General features: G+C 39.5%; 1 long non-coding RNA gene across 1 annotated transcript in view; it reads left to right on the top strand.

The window, feature by feature from the left end:
- Positions 1-9349, top strand: part of LOC115214934 — a 37216-nt gene extending 27867 nt beyond the window's left edge. The window contains exon 2 of the long non-coding RNA XR_003881942.2: positions 9304-9349. This is a non-coding gene — a long non-coding RNA (uncharacterized LOC115214934). The remainder of the gene's footprint in view (positions 1-9303) is intronic.
- The last annotated feature ends 11467 nt before the right edge of the window (positions 9350-20816 follow it).

Raw genomic sequence — 20816 nt, 5'->3', positions numbered from 1 at the left:
TTTACGTGCCACTGACACGGGGCCAGACAGAGCTGGCAAACGGCCACGAACGGACGGTGCTTTTACGTGTCACCGGCACGGGGGCCAGCCGAGGCTGGCAACGAACACGAACGGATGGTGCTTTTACGTGCCACCGACACGGGGCCAGACAGAGCTGGTAAACGGCCACGAACGGACAGTGCTTTTACGTGTCACCGGCACGGGGCCAGCCGAGGCTGGCAACGGACACGAACAGATGGTGCTTTTACGTGCCACCGACACAGGGCCAGACAGAGCTGGCAAACGGCCACGAACGGACGGTGCTTTTACGTGTCACCGGCACGGGGGCCAGCCGAGGCTGGCAACGAACACGAGCGGATGGCGCTTTTACGTGCCACCGACACGGGGCCAGAGAGAGCTGGCAAACAGCCACGAACGGACGGTGCTTTTACGTGTCACCGGCACGGGGGCCAGCCGAGGCTGGCAACGAACACGAGCGGATGGTGCTTTTACGTGCCACCGACATGGGGCCAGACAGAGCTGGCAAACGGCCACGAACGGACGGTGCTTTTACGTGTCACCGGCACGGGGGCCAGCCGAGGCTGGCAACGAACACGAACGGATGGTGCTTTTACGTGCCACCGACACGGGGGCCAGACAGAGCTGGCAAACGGCCACGAGCGAATGGTGCTTTTACGTATCACCGACACGGGTGCCAGACGAGGCTGGCAGCGGACACGAACGGATGGGTCACTTAACCCCTGCTTTCTGATATATGATTTGATTTTGATTGTTCTCACTGGTCTTGCCGGGTCTTCTCACACACAGCATACTTCCACAGGTCTTGGTCTCTGGTAATTTCCTTGGTGAGACCTAGAGTTCGAAGGTCGTGCTTCACCACCTTGACCCAGGTTTTCCTGGGTCTACCTCTTCCACAGGTCCCCTCAACTGCCAGGGTGTGGCACTTTTTCACACACCTATCTTTGTCCATTCTCGCCACATGACCATATCAGCGCAATCGTCTCTCTTGCACACAACATCTGATGCCTCTTATGTCCAACTTTTCTCTCAAGGTACTTACACTCTGTCGACTATGAACACTGACATTACACATCCAACGGAGCATACTAGCTTCATTTCTTGCGAGCTTACGTAAATCCTCAGCAGTCACAGCCCAAATTTCACTACCATGTAGCATGGCTGTACGTACACATGCATCATACAGTCTGCCTTTTACTTTGAGTGAGAGGCCTTTTGTCACCAGCAGGGGTAAGAGCTCTCTAAACTTTGCCCAGGCTATTCTTACTCTAGCAGTTACACTTTCAGCACACCCGCCCCCGCTACTGACTTGGTCACCTAGGTAGCAGAAGCTATCAACTACTTCTAGTTTTTCTCCCTGAAACGTGATAGAAGTTGGTCTCTGCATATTTTCAGAGTTTATTGCTCCTGAGCATCTGCCACAGATAAAAACTATTTTCCTAGTTAGTCTTCCTTTGACATTACTACATCTCTTATGTGTCCATAGCTTACATTTGGTGCATCTTATAGAGTTTCTACCTATGCCTTTTCTACAGATCGAGCAAGGCCATCTACCTGAAGGCGTTTGTGATTGGTCTACCTTCCTACTTATTAGGACTTTGGTTTTGGCTAGGTTGATTCTAAGGCCCTTCGATTCTAAACCTTGCTTCCACACCTGAAACTTCTCCTCCAGTTCTGATAGAGACTCAGCAATTAGAGCAAGGTCATCAGCATAGAGGAGCTCCCAGGGGCATCCAGTCTTGAATTCCTCCGTTATTGCCTGGAGGACTATGATAAATAGGAGGGGGCTGAGGACTGAACCTTGGTGGACCCCAACCTCTACCCTGAATTCTTCACTGTACTCGGTGCCAACCCTCACCTTACTAGCAGCGTCTCTGTACATGGCTTGTACAGCTCTCACTAACCATTCATCTAACCCTAGTTTCCTCATTGACCACCAGATAAGGGATCGGGGGACCCTGTCGAAGGCTTTCTCCATATCGACAAAAGCCAGGTACAAGGGCTTGTCTTTGGCTAGGTATTTCTCCTGCAGCTGTCTTACCAGGAAAATAGCATCAGTAGTACTTTTCCCTGGCACGAACCCAAACTGCATCTGATCTAAGCTAACTCTCTCTCTAATTTGTTGGGCTATAACCCTCTCCGTAACCTTCATTACCTGATCTAGCAGCTTGATACCCCTGTAGTTATTTGTATCTAGGGCGTCACCTTTACCTTTGTAGCAGTTGACTATTATGCTGCTACACCAGTCATTGGGAATGACTCCTTCGTGTATCACCTGGTTAACTATACGGGTGACTAGGCTATAGCCAGCACTACCAGATATTTTGAGCATCTCTGCAGTAATTCCTGATGGGCCTGGGGCTTTCCTGTTTTCATGCTTCTAATTGCCTTATCTACTAAGGAACTGTCAACTCGGATTGCTGGTCCCTCTGTTGGGTCAACATTCGGCAGACTCTCTTTATCCCATTCATTTTCCTCATTCAGCAACCTTTCATAGTGGCGTCTCCAAACCTCTCTCTTTGCATCCTCATTTAGCGCAAGTGAGCCGTCATCCTTGCGAACACATTTCTCTCCTACCACGTCAAGATTCTCTCTCACACACTGTCTTGCAACACGAAATACCTCAAGTCTTTCGTCTTCACGGCGCAGGACATTGGCAAATTTTTTCTTAGCTGCTTCCCCTCTGGCTAAATACACCTGCCTCCTAGCCTCCCTTCTTGCAGTCTGATACACTTCCCTGCTACCACCGTTCTTCCAGTCCTTCCAAGCCTGTTTCTTTTGTCTAATAGCCCTGTCAACAGTATTGTTCCACCACCACGTTATTTTGGGTCTTGTGGGGACTTTGCACCAGCCACAGATCTGGTCTGTGGCTTTCAGCAGGTTGTCCCTTAGAAGCGCCCAGTTATCTTCTACCCCATGTGTAGCTATACCCCCTTCTATTTCGTCGAAGGCTTCAAGTAACATGTCTCTAAATCTCTGTCCATTTGCAGGGTCTTTAAGCTTCCAGACCCTTCTTCTCCATGTTGGTCGTCTTCTAGTCGTCCTCTTAGTCCTGATTCTAAAGTCACTGACTACCAGTCTATGTTGTGGGGTACACTCTTCACCTGGGAAGGTTTTGGCATTTATAAGCAGCCATCTTTCCCTTTTTCTGGTAAGGATGTAGTCGATTTGGCTAGTATGCTGGCCCGAACGGTAGGTGACCAAGTGGCTTGTCGGTTTCCTGAAGTTAGTGTTGCAAACCATAAGACTATTTGCATCACAGAACTCCAGCAGCCTGGTTCCCTCCTCATTGCGAGAACCATAACCATAGCCTCCATGAACGCCATAGAAGCCCTCAGCATATCGTCCAACATGCCCATTGAAGTCACCACCCACAAAGAGAAGGTCCCTGTCGTTCGTCAGTGAGGTGGTCTGCAGTAGGGTGTCATAGAAACAGTCTTTCTGTCCATCGGGTAGCCCTGGCTGAGGGGCATAGGCCGATATAATAGTTGCTAAACTATGATGGAGCACTAAACTAATCTTCAGTATTCTGTCACATACTCTGACTACCTCGATTACCTTACCTACCCATTTTTCGGCAATAAGCATACCTACTCCCCCGACCCCTTCAGTATTCCCAGCCCAGAAAATCTTGTACCTCTGTCCTTTACCTGTGAGGAACCTAGCAGAACCTCCTCTCCACCTCACCTCTTGAACACAGCATATATCCACACACCTCCGTTCAAGCAATTCAACGATCTCGCCAGATCTGCCTTTCAGTGTGCCAACGTTGAGGGTGCCAATCCTGAGGGAGTGGGAGGCATTGAACCTAGTAGCATCATGAACCTGAAAAGAAAACTCGCGTTTGGCAGGATTCATAAACAGACAATTAAACCTAAGTTCAAACCGCGTACGTTACCAATATATCTTGCAATGAATGACCACTACCATTTATGGAAGGAGGAGCAAGTGGCGTAGACAACAGGGATGCGAAGTGTACATGGGCGACAGACATGTACATGGGAGACAACAAGGATGAGAAAATTTTGGACTTCCTGTAGCGGTGGGGGGCAGCGTAAAACTTAAAGTGTACATCAGAGACAGCGATGAGAAAATTTTAGGCTTCCTGTAACGGTGGAGGGGGTGGGAGGGCGGGCGAGCCCCGCGAAAAATCGGCCGCCATTGAGACCCCTGTATGGAAAAACTTAAATATCTATTCTATATTTAGTGAGACGCGAGGCCGAATCGATGGTCAACGATAACTAATGAATTATACATAATATGCAATACGAGGCGAGGCTGAAAATAATAATAAACAGATTGACGACCAAGGATCAAAGGGATAATACTAATACTAATACTAATAATAATAATAATAAACAGCTTAACCACTAGAGATCAGACAAATTTGCATGAGAGTATTACTGGTAAATACGGGATGAATTAGGTTAAAAAAGGTTTTCTTATCTTGGAAACATTTCGTTTTCGGACTGACTCGGCAGAAGGAATATACATATATACATACATATATATATATACATTTTTAAAAAAATGTCCAGTTCCTTTGGTTTGTGTCTATGTTTTCGTTTCTCATTGTGTTTGACGTCCTTTTGGTGTCCTGTACTCATATATGCGTGTATATGTACATGTAGAGGTAGGTACGTACATATATGTTTATATATATGCATATGTTTTATTTTATTTATTAATACATATATATATATATATATATATATATATATATATACACATATATATATATACATATATATATATATACATATATATATATACACACATATATATATATATATATACATATACATATATATATATATATACATTATATATATATACATACATATAAATTATCATTATCATACACACATTTATATTCATATATACACACACACACACACACTTGCATGTGTGTGTGTGTATGTTTATATATGAAATCACAAATTTAAAAACCATGAAAGACTCCTGAGAAAATAATTATTTAAGTAGAGTTATTATCAAAGAAATCATTATTACCTGTTTTAAGTATTTATTAATTTATTTATGTTACTACAAGTATTGATTATCAATTTTATTTGAAAACTTCAAATATGTTAAAAAATTTTTAATTTTAAGATTTACTAAATGGTTTTAAATGTATGGCTGTTACAGTGCTAATATATTGTATTTTATTTGTTTGTCAATATTAATATGGAGTGTATATTCTTGCAAGTTCTTTAATTAGCATAATGTCTTCTAAAATTCATAGTATCTTTCGTACTATCTGATTGTAGTTGTGGTGGCAGTAGGAAGAAACACACATAAATGTTAACATAATGGCTTTTCTCATCAGTAAAAGGCTGCAGCTTTCCACCCCTCCTCCAACTCACTTTCCTCAATGGCAAAATCTGTGGTGAATTGATTCAGCAGAAGTTCGCCATTACCTTCTGCTGGATCTGCATGGAGCTTAGGTGTTTCGCTCATAAACACGTACATCGTCCGGTCTGAGATTCGAACCCATGATCCCTCGACCGCGAGTCCACTGCTCTAACCACTAGGCCATGTGCCTCCACGATGAGCCTTATGAAGGAGATGTCAGAGAATTGAAATATGTGGCACTTTGTTGTACTGAAGAGAACCTACCCACCACAACAGAATTCAGATCCTAAAACCAAGGTGGCATGTAAAAAGCATTGGTGTAGGTACTGGTGCCATGTAAAAAGCACTGGTGCTCTTGCCATATAAAAATCACCGGTGATGGTGCTACATGAAAAGCATCTAGTACGTTCTGGAAAGTGGTTGGCATTGGGAAGGGCATCCAGCTGTAGAAACCCGGCCAAAATGGACGATGGAACCTGGTGTAGCCCCAGGCCTTGCCAGTTCCTGTCAAGCCATCCAACTTATGCCAGCATAGAGAAAGGACATTAAATGTAGAGGATGATGAGGTTGATGATGATGATGACAATGATGATGATCATCATAATCATCATTTAACGTCCGCTTTCCATGCTAGCATGGGTTGGACGATTTGATTGAGTTTCTACAGCTGGATGCCCTTCCTAATGCCAACCACTTCGAGAGTGTAGTGCGTGCTTTTATGTGCCACCGGCACGAAGGCTAGTTTGGTGGTACTGGCAACGTCCGAATATCCAAATGGTGCTTTTTATGTGCCACCTGCACAGGAGCCAGTCCAGCGGCACTGGCGACGTCCCCGCTCGAATATTTCACGTGCCACCAGCACAAGTGCTAGTAAGGCGACGCGGTAACAATCATGCTCGAATGGTGTGCTTAATGTGCTACCGGCACAAAGGCCAGTTTGTTGCTCTGACAACAATCTCATTCGTATGGTACTCTTAGCACTCCACTAGCAACAGATGCCAGTCACCGAGTTTGATTTCGACTTCGATGAGGTTGATAAAGAAAGTACCGATCCATGGCATAATTGTAAGAACATCAGAGCTATGGCATTTTGGTATTTTGTTCTGGCTTTTTGCATTTGTACTGCCTGACTAAAAGATTAATAAGAAATGGTCAAGCTTCTTATCAAAGTAATATCATCAGTTGCAGTGAGCCGGTAGAGATGTGAGGGCATTGGTCAAAATGCTTAACAACATTTCTTGTGGCTCTTTACAGACTAAGCTCAAATCTTGTCGAGGTCAACTTTGCCTTTCACCCTTTTGGGGGTCAATGAATTAAAGTACCAGTCAAGTAATTGGGTGTGGGAAGGGATCGTTGTAGTCAACTTTCTCAATCCCCTCAAAATTGCTAGCTTTGTGCTAAAATTAGAAAGACAAAAAAAAAATTATTGGTTTCAAAGTTTGGCACAAGGCCAGCAGTTTTGGTGGAGGGCTAAGTCGGTTACATTGACCCCACCCCCATTACTCAACTGGTACGTATTTTATCAACCCTGAAAGGATCCTGGCAGAATGTGAAGACAAATGAAATGCTTCTAAGTATTTTGCCTAGCATGCTAATGATTCTACCAGTTCATCACCTTAACCCATATTAAGTTCCGTTTGGTTTATTTACTGCAGTAAAAGTTAACTGAGCGTAAAATAGTGCATGTTGTATTTGTTTGACCATTTCGATGACTGGCATCTGTGCTAGTGGGGTGCAAAGAGCACCATATGAGTGTGATCATTGACAGAGCGGCTATTCGAGTATGATCGTTACCAGCGTCACCTTACTGAGCTAGCAGGGTGCCAAGAACACCATCCAAGTGTGATCGTTGCCAGAGCAGCCAACTGGCTTCCGTACCCATGGCACATAAAAGGGCACCATTAGAGCGTGATCGTTACCAACGTCGCTTCACTGGCTCATGTAAAAAGAGTCGAGTGAGGTCATTGCCTGTACCGCCTGACTGGCCCCCATGCAGGTGGCACGTAAAACGCACCCACTACACTCTCGGAGTGGTTGGTGTTAGGAAGGGCATCAAGCTGTAGAAACTCTGTCAGATCAAGACTGGAGCCTGGTGCAGCCATCTGGTTGCCAGCCCTCAGTCAAAATCGTCCAACCCATGCTAGCATGGAAAACAGACGTTAAAAGATGACGATGATGATTCTATTTGGTTTATTTACTGTAATAAAGGTTAACTGGACTCTTCCGTAGGTTTGTTATCCCTATCTATATAACTATCTTCAAAATTTCAACAAGGTTAACCTGAGTTAAAATGGGTTAACGCATGAAAAAATATTGGTTTAAAATTTTGATACAAGGCCAACAAGTTTGCGGGGAGGGTTAGTGAATTACATTGCCCCCAGTGCTCAACTTGTACTTATTTTATCGATCTTGGAGGGATAAAAGGTAAAGTTGACCTGGCAGAATTTGAACTCAGAATGTGAAGACGAACAAAATTCCACGAAGCATTTTGCTCAGCATGCTAATGATTCTGACATTAACTTTTTTAAAGGCCATGGATATAAGCTGTTATTTTTGTTGCTATTGTTATTTAATCATGACTGATCAAATGATCAAGGATATTCCATCAACCACATGTCTAGTGCTAGGTGGAGGCACATGGCCTAGTGGTTAGAGCAGCGGACTTGTGGTCGAGGGATCGCAGATTCAAATCTCAGACCGGACGATGTGTGTGATTATGAGTGAAACACCTAAGCTCCATGTGGCTCCGGCAGAAGGTAATGGCGAAACTTCTGCTGACTCTTTCGCCACAACTTTCTCTCACTCTTTCCTCCTGCATCTTGCAGCTCCCTTGCGATGGACCGGCGTCCCGTCCAGGTGGGGAGAACCTATACGCCAAGAAACCGGGAAACCAGCCCTTATGAGCCAGGCATGGCTCGAGAAGGAACAAAAAAAAGAAAAACAATGTCTAGTGCTACATTTTCCAATATGTCCTTCGACTTTCAAGACAGTATGTTAGGAGTTGATGTACCTTTGACTGGTATTTTTTACCAGATTGCATAACTATGTAGACCAGTTATGGACAAGCTGCAGCCCAGGGCACATTCTGGATGGCACCCTTTAATTTTACTAGTGAGGCCCACTTGATGATGAGCTGTGTTTCATATGGCCCACTTTTCGGCAATTTTGTCCATGCCCTATCTAGATACTACCTCATTGATTCATATGTGTAGTGATCATATGCTCAGGTGTAGCTAGAAATTGATATTGATCAGCCCCAAATCAGTTTGGAATGAGCAGACTGATGTGACTAAATGTGTCCAGTTGGGACCATCTCATATTTCAATCAAAGTTCTTCTGGGACTTCATTGTCCAATGGGCCTTTCTTTTCTTTTAAAATAATAGTACAATGTGATTTGAATGGGGTTTGGCTACTGTTTCTGCAAGGTCAAGTGACTTGCAGAAGTTTCCTCCTTGACTTGGCTGAGGCAAACAGTTTGATGTCCATGAGTTCAGAATAGACTTGAATAGGTGTGCCTTTACTGCCACAGATACCACCGCCACTGCCGCCACCACCACCACTGCCACCACCACCACTACAACCAAGCTGCTGCTACTGCTGTTGCTGCTACTGCCATTACTGCTACTGCCATCACTGCTGCTGTGACCACTGCCACCATTGCTACCATGACTGCTGCCACCACCACCACCACTACCACCCACCACCACCACCAACAACAACAACAACAACAACACCACCACTACCACCACCACAAACACCCACCAACAACAACAGCAGCAGCAACACTACCATTACAAACACCACCACCAACAACAACAGCAGTAACAAATTCACCACCATTAGTAGTATTCGAATTTTATTTGCGATTTTTCTCCATCTTTTCTTTTTTATTTTCTTTGTTTTTATCAATATTTTTCTTTCTTTTTTAGGTTTGTATTTGACGTCTCATCTTTACACATGTGAGTTCATTCAAAACAAAAAAAAAGAAAAACGAAAAAAGAAATTTAAAAGCCACAGGAAAGCAAGAAGAAAAGAACCCAAAGCTCTACCTGAATCTGATTTTGGAATTCATTTTTTTTTAAGCCCAAAACAAGGGAGAGATGGCTGGTGTCCATCCAAAAGTACGGATCAACCAAGCAAGGGAAATGATGATCTTAAAACTGCAATTTGAACAGCTGCAGCGAGAGATTGCCATAGATCGACGTCCTCTGACCGAGACATTGGCGGAGATGGTGGCCTTTTGTCAGGAACAACACCACGATGATCCCATCTTGAATAGGGACGAACCGAAAAATATCTACCCACCGCATAAAAGACAACAGTTTTGTCCTTTGATTTGAAATGTCTTTCTCCTTTTTGTCTTAAACTATTTGTCTTTTACTTGTTATCGGATTGTAGCCATGCTGGAGCACTGGGTTCAGCTGGATCAAATTGATCCCCGTACTTATAATGTTTTCTTTATTTGAAGTCTGGTGTTACTTATTCTATCAGTCGCTTTTGCTGAACTGCTAAGTGAACCAACACTGGCTGTCAGACGATGGTCTTGGGAGGACAAATATAACCACAAAGATACCCACACATTTACATATATAGACACACACACACACACACAGAAATGTATATAATGGGCTCCCACGAAGTTTCCAGCTATCAAATTTGCTCACAAAGCATTGGTCTGCCCAAGATGTCACACAATTGGACTGAACCTATGTAAACAAAAAATCTTTGTATGTTATTAGTGAGAACATGTCTACTCACAGCCTCACTAGACATGTTCACTCAGCTGTCTCAGCCAAAAAATATAGCAAGGCCAGTCACATGACCATCCTCTTTCTTGCTTAACAGACTAAATTTAGACAGCCTTGGTCACTAGACATGTTCACTGAACTGTGGCAGATTTAACATACTGTGCCAAATGTGTTGTCATATGAAGTAGGTAGTGGGAGCTTAAGTTTTCTAAACCTAATCACATGGTCATCTTCAGCCAATCTAATCATATCCAAAACCAATACTAATTTGAAGCATGTCTCTATAAAAACAAGACAATTTTTGAATTCCAGTCAGAAGCAAAAGAGTTGCAGCATAGCTCCATGTTTTTCTATCTTGACTTTGGAAAATCAGAGAAATATGTGAAACAGTTTAAGTCTTTGAAAATTTAAAAATAAAAAATTTAAATGAATCCAAGTGCATTTTCAACTTCTTTTTTCTATATTTCTACCTGTGTGGAATAAAAATAACTTCGTTTTCTACATAAATGTGTGTGTGTACATACTTAGTGGGTTGTTTGTTATGGCTGGTCAGAGAATGATCATTGGTGTCACACCTATAAAGCACTTAGCTGTATAGATAACTTATGAGACTCAAATGGGCTATATAGCTAGATGTGTGTGTGTATGTGTGTGCATGTTTATATTTATACACACATATATGTATGTGTTTGTGTGTGCCCTTTCCTAGACATCATGTGATGGTTGTAAATGACCATCGTCTGGAGGCCATGGTTGAAGTCAATGGTGATTTTATTGAATAAATTTATTCTCTAGTATTTCAAAATATTTTATGTAAATTTGGTAAATATACATCTGCTAAAATGAGATGCCAGTGTTATTTTCATTTTTGCGTTATTTAGATGACAATTTATTCATTGCACCCTGTATATTGATTTATACATACATACATACACACACGTGTGTGTGTGGTGCAAATTTTGATTAGAATATGTATCAAAATGTTTTAAAAGCAAAAATAGTTAACTGTAACATAAAAATTCTGTATGGAAATGATGTGAATTTTCAAAAAAAAAAAAAAGCTTTTCTCATACTTAGTTAATCAGTTTATATCATAAAATATCCATAGAATAATATAAGATAATATTTAAAAGGATTTATTTGAACAATAATTGTATACATGTTTCAATAATGCATTTATTTAATAAATAACCTTTATTTCATTAGCAATAATGATTATTTTAATTTCTTTGTTATGTACTTATTAAAACTCTTTGGAAACACTTTTGACACTCACCTTCCTTAAATCTCCTTAAATGAAACAAAAATTTGCAGTTTTAAAGTATTCATATCTAAATTAAAAACCTTCTATCATAATTTTATGTAAAAAGCCTTTTGTTTAATGATGCTCTAAATAGCAGATTTATGAAGACAAAATCAGTTACATTGTTAAATTCTAATAAATTCTTGATTATTTTCAAATTTAATTGCAAAACACAGGCATTGTATTTCATGAGGAATACAGTCACCATGGAAGTATTAAATGGTGGAGTTCTGGTTTAAGCACCCCATATAGCCCCCTCATAACTTTTTTTTATTTTTTGGAATTTTTGGAAAATTCTTGCAAATTTGTGTTAAAAACCAAAGTCTTAGAAAGTAGGAAGGCAGACAAATCACAAATCCCTTCAGGTACATGACTCTGCTCAATCTGTAGAAAAAGTGTAGATAGAAACTCCATAAGATGGTTAAGTGGGAGGATAGTTTTTGTGTGCGGAAGATGCACAGGTGCAATAAACACCGAAGATGTACAGAAAACAGATTCCATCACCTGCCAGGAGGAAAAACTAGAAGTAGTTGATAGCTTCCATTACTTAGGTGAGCAAGTCTGAGAGCATAGCTGCTAGAATAAGAATGGCCTGGGCAAAGTTCAGAGAGCTCCTACCTCTGCTGGTAACAAAGGGCCTCTCACTCAGAGTGAAAGATAGACTGTATGATGCCTGTGTGCGAACAGTCATGCTACATAGCAGTGAAATATGGGCTGTGACTGCTGAGGACGTGTGTAGGCTTGAAAGAAATGAAGCTAGTATGCTCCACTGGATGTGTAATGTCAGAGTACAAACACGACAGAGTGTAAGCGCCCTGAGTGAAAAGTTGGACATAAGAAGCATCAGTTGTGGTGTGAAAGAGGGATGACAGCACTGGTATGGTCATATGATGCATATGGATGAGGACAGCTGTATGAAGAAGTGTCACATCCTAACTGTGGAGGGAACCTATGCAAGAGGGAGACCCAGGAAAACATGGGATGAGTTGGTGAAGTACAACCTTCGAATGTTGCTTTCCACAGAGGCAATGACAAGCAACCAAGACCTTGAGAGATATGCCATGCTTCAGAGGACCCAGAAAGCCAAGTGAGATCGTAGTCGTTGCCTATGTCAGGCCTGTTTAAAAGCACCCTTCAATAGCTGGGCAATATGCCATGCTTGTGAAGATCTGATGAACCGTGCGAAATCGTAGTCATGGCTGATGCCAGTGCCGGCTAACTGGCACCTGTGCTGGTGGCACGTAAAATGAACCATTTGAGCGTAATTGATGCCAGTACCGCCTGTGGCACATAAAAAGCACCATTCAAGTGTGGCTGATACCAGTGCTGCCTGACTGGCCCCCGTGCTGGTGGCATGTAAAAGCACCAACTACACTCTTTGAGTGGTTGGCATTAGGAAGGGCATCCAGCTGTAGAAACCTTGCCAAATCTGACTGGAGCCTGGTGCAGCTTCCTGGCTTGTCAGTTTTCAGTCAAACCGTCCAACCCATACCAACATGGAAAGCAGACATTAAATGATGATGATGACACAGTAATTCATAAATCCCCATAAATTCTAAAACACTCCAGTCATTTTCAAATTTTATTTTAAAATTAGAATTTAAAATATGGATAGCCTGAATTCTTTTGCTTAAATCTCAGCAATGGACCACCCTTGAGTGTATCATCATTCCACTTAATGTCTTTTCTAGGGAGAGAAATATTGAAAAACATCAATAAATTTCAGAGTGACAATGAAATGAGGAAGGTATCAGGTGGTTGGAAGTTGTGCTAAAAACAACAGCTAAATCGCCCTTAAATCACACACACAAAAATATCTTTTTTTGAGCTTAAACCAGAATTCAAACCATTATTCTATGTAAGCAATGTCAAAGATTAGAAAGTTCCAAAAAACATGGCCTGGTTGTGTTGTTGAGAAGTTTGCCTTCATATATTCGTAAAAGAAACACACTCTGAAGCATTAAAGCAGTAATAATTTTTTCAGGTAGTTAAAAGTTATGGTTGGTCATAGAGTGACCATTGGTTTCACACCTATAAAGTGCCTAATAGTATGGGCGACTCGTGAAATTCAAATGGCTGATGAATTCCTCATCTGTAGAATAGTCCCACCAGGGGATAGCCCTGTCACGCCCACAGCATAAGCAATTATTTTTTGCTTACAAAACCAACTGACTGCTATGTATTTCTTCCTCCAGTTGTAGAAAGGTTAGGTGCCTTCAGCCATTTAAGTCTAATGAGCCGCCTGTACTGCCAAATGTCTTATAGATGTGAAACCATTGATCACTGTATGTCACTCTATGACTGGCCAAAGGCGGCGAGCTGGCAGAAGCGTTAGCACGCCGGGTGAAATGCTTAGTGGTATTTTGTCTGCCTTTACATTCTAAGTTCAAATTCCGTCGAGGTGGACTTCGCCTTTTATCCTTTTGGGGGTTGATAAATTAAGTACAAGTTGTGTACTGGGGTTGATCTAATCGACTGGCCCCTTCCCCAAAAATTTTGGGCCTTGCGCCTAGAGTAGAAAAGACTCTATGACTGGCCATAACTTTTAACTACCTATACATAGGCGTAAGAGTGGCTGTGTGATAAGTAGCTTGCTTACCAACCACATGATTCCGGGTTCAGATTCATGGTATCTCGGGCCTCTTCTACTAACAATTTACGCAGGCGCTTCCATGTGGGTTCTTATATAAGAGTAGCCTTTTTCGAAATGAGTGAAATGTGTGTTATAAACGATATTTTGAGAAATAGTTTTTCGAAAAGAGACTTTGATGGAAAATAATTAATTATAAATGGTGGGAGACCAACACCGAATTTACCTAATTTGCGAAGCTACAAGAAATTCACGAGACAGTTTCAGGTTGATTTGTATGAAAAGAAAAAGTGGTTAACTGGGAGTGCTACCCTTATTAAATTATTCTGTTGGCCTTGTTTACTTTTTGGCTTAGAAAAGAATGTTTGGAATGATAAAGGCTATGATGATTTAAATAATTTACATATGGCTATGCTAAAGTACGAGCCTTCTCAAAGGCATATAAAATATTTGATAGATCTTAAAATATTCGGGAATGTTCGTATAGACTTACAATTAGATGCATGTAAAAAAATCAAAGCATACAACATCATAATGAGAAAGTTAGACGAAACAGATCCATTCTTTTTTTAGGCCTCCAGGAATTATTGTTTCAGGGTCATTTTGAATCTGAAGGCTCTAATAATCGTGGAAATTATAAAGAACTCGTATATTTAATCAGTAAATATGACAAAAGAATGGAAAGACATCTAGATACAGCTTCTATCTTCACCGGTCTGTCAAAAAGAATTCAAAATGACTTGATCGAAGCAATTCATAAAGTTATGTTGAATGAGATGCAAAAGGAAATCGAGCAAGCTAAGTTTGTTTCTCTTCTTGTTGATGAGACATCTGATGTCTCAGCATCTTCACAACTGTCAACAGTTTTACGTTATATTACAGAAGACTGTGTGATGAAAGAACGATTTATTGGTTTTAGTGATGTAAGTGCAGATCGATCTGCAAATGCTTTAATCTGAACATGTTTTTAAATGCATTGAGACGTGGGAATGTGGAAACAAATTGATTGCACAGACCTATGATGGTGCTGCTACAATGGCAGGACAATTAAATGGGTTACAGAAATATGAATGTGCGATCTTTATTCATTGTTGTGCCCATATCCTAAATTTCGTTTTTTCATAATCATGCTCTGCTATGAAAGAATGCAAGATATTTTTTTCTACAATAAACGGACTCGGTACATTTTTTTACGAAATCACCGAAAAGGGCTAATGCATTAGATAACATTGTTAAAAAAAGATTTCCGAAAGCAACAGCTACTAGATGAAATTACTCCTCACGTCTTATTATTACCACAAAGGAAAATTATAATTTCATAATCAGCCTTTTTGAACACATCATTGAAAATCCTGAAACATGGGATGATGCCACCATAAATTTAGCAATTGAATTCTTACACACTTTAAAAGCTCCTGATTTCTTATTTTTGTTAGAAGTATTCAGTGACATTTTTTTCTTTTACTGACGTCTTATTTAACATACTCCAGAGTAAAAGTCATGACATAGTGTATTGTAAAGAGCAAATAGATAAAACTAGAACTGTACTCGAAAACAAACTCGATAATTTTTCAATCTTTTATATGTTAGGGGAAAAATATGGATTCGATGCAGGAATCGGAATTCAGAGATCCAAGAATATATCTATTGATCCTCAACGACATTATAGAATGCTTTATAACAAAATTATCAGTACAATAGTTGACCAAATAAAAGCACGATATTCATCCTTAGAAGAGTTTAAATTCATGGAACTTTTGAATTTCAACAAAGTTGATGAGTATTGCAAACAATTTCCTGTGGACTCTTTAGATTCTTTAAGAACAACTTATGGCAGATTTTTTGATGTAATACGATTACAAAGTGAGCTCAATGTGATGTATTCAATGAAAGATTTTTTAAAAACCAAGTGTAAGTCATTTTGATGAGTTACATTTACAGCAGTGATCTTGTTGAAGCTATGCCAGAACTCTTCAATCTGTGCAAGTTGGTTTTGACAATTCTGTCTACGGCTGCTTCTGTAGAGCGATCCTTTTCTGCATTGAATAGAATTAAAACATACCAAAGAAATGCGACAGGAGAAAGAAGACTGTCTGTGTTAGCACTAATGTCAATTGAAAAAGATTTATTACAACAATTGATGAAGAGAGAAGATTTCTATGAAAATGTGATAGATATATTTGCCTAGAAAGATCGAAGAATTGAATTAATTTATAAATGAGTTAAATAACATTTTTGAACATTAAAAAAATTAATATATTAAAGGGCATATATTATAGGTTTTGCTTAGTGTTTGTTATAACGTAAGGTTCGACCGTCTTACATCAGTATTGTTTCGCAGGAAAAATGTTTCGACTTCTTCGTCAAACCTAATCTACATAGATTTCCCTTTCTATGCTGCCGGGTGTAGTCTATTTACAGCCATAAATATGTATCTCGTTTCACTTTCAATAAATGTCTTGTTTCAATCTCAGAGATGTTGACTTCTGCCACAGTTTTGGGAGGCTTTTTACAATGTTGAATTTTCGCTGTCTTTCATTGTGTGTGTATTCATGTATATGCGTGTATTTTCAATGTGTGTGCGTGAGACGTAGTCTTTTTAATGTACGGAGTTCAGTAAGTCTCAGAACAGTCAATAATTTTCCCGGAATTGACAAGTAGCATCATAAAGCACATGACTTGTCTTCGAGAGCGTAACGATCTAAAACCATGGCCATATAATGTAACTAAATGTGTTCTTTTAATTCAATCATTTCAAATTGATACGGCTCAACCAATAGGTATAGGGGCTAATGCAGAATCGCACCTCTTTGAAAAACGAATTTTTGTGTAAAATTTTTTTCGGATTCCTACCTTTAACAGAGATTCTGAATATGCAAAAATATTAACAGAATCCAATTTCATCTTTATTACATTTCACTTATGATTTTTAGACTTTTTAAGAGGAGAATGAGGATGGGAAAGTACTGACGTTTCGAAGAGCAAAGAATAATAGAAACAATACACTTATTTCAGGCTCATCTCTACACAGCCATTTTTTATTCCCTGTTTATTCTAGGTCATACAGGGGTGATTGCATATTTAGAATCTCCTATATGTAAATCGTAGGAATATGAAAATTTTTTTTCTGAAAAATTACTGAGTGGGGTGGGGGCAATGAAATTCATTGCATGCCCAACCCCAGAAGTCACTGCACGCCACTGATATATACACACACACACACACACACACACACACACACACACACACACACACACATTATTAAAACAGTTTGATTTGGACTCTGTGCTAAGGTAGTGAGCTTGCAGAACTGTTGGCACACCAGGCAAAACACTTTGCAGCATTCTCATTCTGTCCATCTTTACATTCTGAGTTCAAATTCTGTTGGGGTCAACTTTGCTTTTCATCCTTTCAAGGGTGGTAAAACAAGCACTTACAGAGCACTGGGGTTGATGTTATCAACTTACTCGGTCCCCACAAAATTGCTGGCTTTGTTCCAAAATTTTAAACCAATATATAACACACTTTGAGTCGAACCAGGGGCAGCTGATGAAGGGGAATTTGCCTTGTATTGTTTGTCCTGTACTCTGTTTTTTTCGTTGTTTTAAAAAAAGTCTGTTTCCTTGTGTGATTTTATGTTTTCGTCTCTCGTTGTGTTCTACGTTTTTTTGTGGTGTCCTGTACTCATATATATATATATATATATATATATATATATATATAATATATATATATATTTATTTTATAGAAGGAGCTTCTACAAGACTAGAACTGTTTCATTCAAAAGAAATCATCAGGAAGCTTCCTGATGATTTCTTTTGAATGAAACAGTTCTAGTCCTGTAGAAGCTCCTTCTATAAAATAAATTAATTTACTCTGCTATGTATTGAGTACCTTATTTACTGTGGTTAAACCCGACTCAACCCGGGACCTACATATATATATATATGCATGTATATATACATGTAGATGTTAGTATGTACATATATGTATGTATATATGCATATATTTTATTTATTTATTATATTATTATACTTCTCCAAGTTTTTATTTATATATATATATATATATATATATATGTATACATATACATGTATCATCTCTATATATATAAATGGCAAAATGTCTGCGTGTGTGTCCTTTATACAAATCCACAATTATTCAGTTAGAGAGCTCGCACTTTCTATGGTCATTCAAAACTGTCCAAGGGTGGTCGTGCACATCTTTACATTTCCCCAGTCACCCCGCAAAGCCATTAAAAAATCAACAGAAGTGACTTTTTTGTGAATTTTCTATCCAAAACCCAATCAAAATGCCCGAAACTTGATACGCCAATTGAATGCCAGCTAGCTGTATGTGATTGGTCGGAGATTTGGACAGTACTCACGTGTATGTATGCAAGCACGCAGCTATATATGCATGCACTGCCGGGTCATTAGTGCTAGTTGTATATAAAGTAACATTGCCTACAGGATTTGAACACTGTGTCTGTTGTATACTGCATAGCTATTCTAATCACAACACCAAAGTGACATCACAGATTTGACCACCCACGATATATAATTTTACTGTTGTGTGTCAGAAAAAGATGTACACCACAGTGGAAAGAAATAGATAAACCACTGAGCAATTCAATGAAGACTACCTTATCGCTTTTATTCTGCCTCAGTTGCTTAAGCATTTCTTTGTCCCTGTTGTTGTTATAAATAGAGTAAACCAATTATTGGTTTGTTGGAAACCAATAGCAAATGACGCTATTGTTTGCAAAAATGCATGATACAAACAAAAATATGTAATTACTTGTGGCATTCAGATGAAATCATAACACAGCAAATAAATTGATGAAGCAATAATTACTATACAACAATATTGTTGAACATGTTGCTACATTCAATACTCCTTTTATTGTAGCTACACCCCTAAATTAACATCCTTATCATGGGCACACTAAGAAACCTCTATGTGGTCAATGAATCTACTAGAAATAGAAGTCAAATCTCCTACAAATCACACCTTATTATCTAAAACAGGGATTCTCAACCATTTTTTTATCCATGGACCCCTTTCATTACTATTTTATTCTGGTGGACCCTCATAAAACTAGTTTTATAGAAACTTCTTTCAAAATTACTATTTTGTTTCTCACACATTAACTTGTGTAGGTTGAACTATGCAAGAAACCTAGCTGTATCTTGCAATACATACATCTATAGCAAAATTTTTTCAGTGGATCTCCAATTTTTCTATTTTATTGTGTGAACCCCCAAAAATCTTATGTGGACCCTCGGGGACCTCATAGAACCCAACCGAGAACCACTGATCTAAAAGAAAGAGGAAGAACATATATTACATTATATAGATCTGGATGCATCATGCTTGAAAACAATAATATTGATGCTCGTGGATGGATCACCTTTAATTCTAGGTCTGCTGAATCATGGCTTATGTAACAGCATCTTTATCTGATTAATCTAGACCAGTGATTCCCAACCATTTTTTTTTTTACCTATGGACCCTTTTGATTTCTATTTTACTCAGTTAGTCCCTCAGAGTCATTCAATGTTTTAAAAGAATTCTATCATATTTTTATTAAATATTATTAGAAATCATATAAAAATTCTGAAGATGGCCACAAGTGTGGTCTAGAGTTCGCTTAACCTGCCTTCTCCAAATATTCTCTGTGAAATATTACACTCAGTCTCACTAAACATTAATACTAATTTGACAAATCATTAAGGATCGATCTGAAAGAGTCACCATCGATTTGTTTGTCAGTTGATTGCTTAAAAAAAATGTGTTTTCTTGAAAATCAGAATCCCTATGTATTTGTGCATGTTTCTCTGTGTGTATATCACACCCCCACCTCGACACACAGACACACACTCACAAACACACATATAGATATATGCATGTGTTTCTGTATACTAATATATATTTACATATGTCAAATGGATGAATGAATTATCCCTTGTTTACCGTTAACATGGAAAATTCAATAAACAGTTACCAGGGTAGCAAAATTCATGCAAGTAACTCGGTTGAAGTGACATATTCAAAGGTAGAAACTCCGGGTTAATATGCAGTAATTTGTGTAGTATAAGTAAATAAATGGAGTTGAACGAAGATGTTATTAAAATTCTTTTACTTTTGACATATGTTTCAAAGACTACATTGGTTTTATTCCAAAGGAATAAACAGTGTAAAATGCAATCTTCTCATCAGGAAAGAAAGAGAGCCTATCTCAACAACAAGACATTATAACAATTACATTGACTGCCTAAATGATAAACAGAACGTTATTCATATATGATATATATATATGTCATATATATATAAATAAATAAATGCTCCCTTTTAAAGCCTAGCCAGACTCATGGGCTCGGTTTCCTGGTTTCTATGGTGTATGTGTTCCCCAGCTGGATGGGACGCCAGTCCTTCGCAGCGTTACTCATTTTTGCCAGCTGAGTGGACTGGAGCAACGTGAAATGAAGTGTTTTGCTCAAGAGCACAACGCGTCGCCCAGTCCAGGAATCGAAACCACAATCTTACGATCATGATGCTGACAACCTAACCACTAAGCCACATGCCTCCACATCATGGTAGGAGTATATTGTACTGGCATGAAAACACACACACACACACATTGTATAGGTAATATCACACAGGTGATGATGAGCATGTGATGGACATAGAGGAGGACAGCTATATAAACAAATGCTTCACTCTCTAAGTGAATAGAACCTATGGAAGAGATAAGTTGAAGAAGAAGATGATGGGGTGGTAGAGATTGACCTGAAGCAC

Source organism: Octopus sinensis, linkage group LG8 (genome assembly GCF_006345805.1).
Source record: "Octopus sinensis linkage group LG8, ASM634580v1, whole genome shotgun sequence".
In the NCBI taxonomy this organism is placed as follows: Eukaryota; Metazoa; Mollusca; class Cephalopoda; order Octopoda; family Octopodidae; genus Octopus; species Octopus sinensis.
Note: the sequence above shows the minus strand (reverse complement) of the source record. Positions and strands in the feature narration are given on the sequence as shown.